The sequence below is a fragment of the Pteropus vampyrus genome, unplaced genomic scaffold, assembly GCF_000151845.1.
Source record: "Pteropus vampyrus isolate Shadow unplaced genomic scaffold, Pvam_2.0 Scaffold18, whole genome shotgun sequence".
NCBI classification, from domain to species: domain Eukaryota; kingdom Metazoa; phylum Chordata; class Mammalia; order Chiroptera; family Pteropodidae; genus Pteropus; species Pteropus vampyrus.
In genome coordinates this window covers 11595899-11598260 of record NW_011888799.1, presented here as the reverse complement: position 1 = coordinate 11598260, position 2362 = coordinate 11595899, and the positions used below count along the sequence as shown (strand labels likewise).

General features: G+C 35.8%; 1 protein-coding gene across 1 annotated transcript in view; it reads left to right on the top strand.

The window, feature by feature from the left end:
• The first annotated feature begins 328 nt into the window (after positions 1-328).
• Positions 329-2362, top strand: part of LOC105288533 (cysteine-rich secretory protein 3-like) — a 35847-nt gene continuing 33813 nt past the window's right edge. Inside the window, exon 1 of the mRNA XM_011354807.2 lies at positions 329-390. The gene's annotated coding sequence lies outside the window, so the exon portion shown is untranslated. The remainder of the gene's footprint in view (positions 391-2362) is intronic.

Here is a 2362-nt window from a genome sequence, read left to right as displayed (position 1 = left end):
GAAAGTAGGGAAAGAGTGGTTCAGGAAGCAGGTGCAAAAGCATGAAGACAAGGGAGAAGATGTCATTTTTCAGAGCAGTGAAGCATAGAGTAGGAGGAGTTGGACCATGGAACAGATAAGGTATAAAAAAGCCAAATCATGAGGAATTTTATTTACCATGAAAAGAAAATTATTTATTCTAAGGCCGGATGTTAAAAATATTTCATAACCAGTACATCACCAGCGCTGACCTAAGAGAACATTTTCATGCCATAGCATTGGAGCTGGGTCCAGGAGAATGCTGCCGTACCAGGCTTAGCCTTGTTTGTGGCCAGATTGTGGAAATGTCCATGCAGGTCCTGAAGGCAAGGGCCAGGTGGTTCTGCAGTGGAGCAAGGGGCACTTGAAAGGGTAAGAGCAGGTTCAATTTACCAACCAGCATTTTTAACTACCGGTGCATACTAGCTAAATAAGAACTCTGTTCTTTTTACCATTATGTCATTTATTATTTATATCAATGGTATGGTATGCATTATTCCATTCTTTATTCTGTGCATTATCATGGTTTAAATCAGGGAGAAACATTTACATATTTTAAGCATGATAAGAGAACAATAATTTATGCATCATTACTCTGGCATTGATTGGGAAGAAAGAATGAGAGAAAGAAAAAAATGGAGAGAACAGGAGCAGATACAAGGCCAGATTTATAATCTGAAAGATAAATGATGAGAACTTGGTCTAGAACAGTGGTGCTGAAAATGTGAAAGATGAGATGGAGTTAGAAATAACTTGGAGGAGTGATCTGCAGTTTTAATTGTATATGAGTAGGGATAATATGGAACCGACATCTATGATACGTTCCAAAACTTTTACTCTGTCCTAGATTTCATATTCAAAACATGAGTCCTAGTATTCAGCTCTTATGAGAATAACAGTATTTCTTGGTTTGTCTGGGAAGTCCCTGATACACATAGGTTATCCTTAGCAATACTTTTTTAATAATGTCCTCTTTCACTTTCAAAGTATCAAAAATTAGATGGTCTTTCCAACTTTAGAAAATTTTTCAAGTGACTCCACACACGCATATGGCTTTTAAAAGAATTCTCAAAATGAAAGAATCACTTGGGAGGCTTATTGAAAATGCTGAAATCTGAGCTCCATTTCCAGAGATTCTGACTCGGTATATTTAAGAAATAAAACAAAACAACAAAAAACAATACAAAACTATGTACTTAAAAAAAAATGAAGCACCCTTGCTGATTTTGAGTATATCATTAGGAGAAACTATATTAATATACCCAGATAAATTGTATACCATCTCTTTTCCTTCTCTTTACAAAAAAGAATAAAATACACATACAAAAAGTACTCGCTAAATCATATATTGCTTTTATTTCTTGTATGTGTGTGTGTGTTGAGAAAAATAAACCTAGAGTTGAGCAAATACTCTGGAGTGTCCCTATGAAAATGGCTATGACTTGGTTATCTATATAATTCCACACAGAAAACCTCAAGGACATTGCAGTCACTCTCTTCTTACAGCCTAGAAAGATAAAGAGTGGGCAATAGAAACAGGGACATGATGGAAAGGTGGCAATTTTAGGAGACGAAAAGATTTAAGGGACAGTGTATAAATTGCAGGCAATTCCACATGTATGTCCTTTATAGTTGACTTGAAAAAATTGGCTAGAAAAAGAAGTTCCTCTTGAGAAATTATTGAAAATTATTTTCATGTAATTATTCTTATAGAAATCTCCATGGTTATAATTGTTCATTGTTCTGCATCAATAAGCACTGTGTGCCATGACTAAGTGGACTGGGGCATTGGGAAGAACAGGGAAAAGAGGAACATAGAATGTCCTTGATAGATTATGGACGAGGCTCTAAGGTTATTGAAGCAGCCTCAGAGGTTTTTTTTTTTTTTTTAAGTTTAAATTTTATTTTGTTATTAGTTTCAAGTATATAGTACAATGGTTAGACATTTATGTAGTTTATGAAACGATCCCCCTGATTGCTCTTTCTCTCCTCTGGCTCTCCACCTATCCATTATATTAATGCTAACTGCATTCCCTATGTTGTGCTCCCCATCCCTGTGACCATCTATCAACCACTAATTTGTACTTCTTTACCCTTCTCTTCTTTCTCCCAGCTCCCCAAACTTTCTCCCAGTCCCCCCAACCTTTCTCCTCTCTGACCATCACCAGATTGTCCTCTATATTTGTGAATCTGTTTTTAATTAGTTTGGGTTTTTGTTCCTTAGATTCCACATATAAGCGAAATCATATGGTATTTATCTTTCTCTGTCTAACTTATTTCACTCAGCATAATAACCTCTAAGTCCATCCTCTAAGTCATCGCAAATGGTAGGATTTCATTTTTT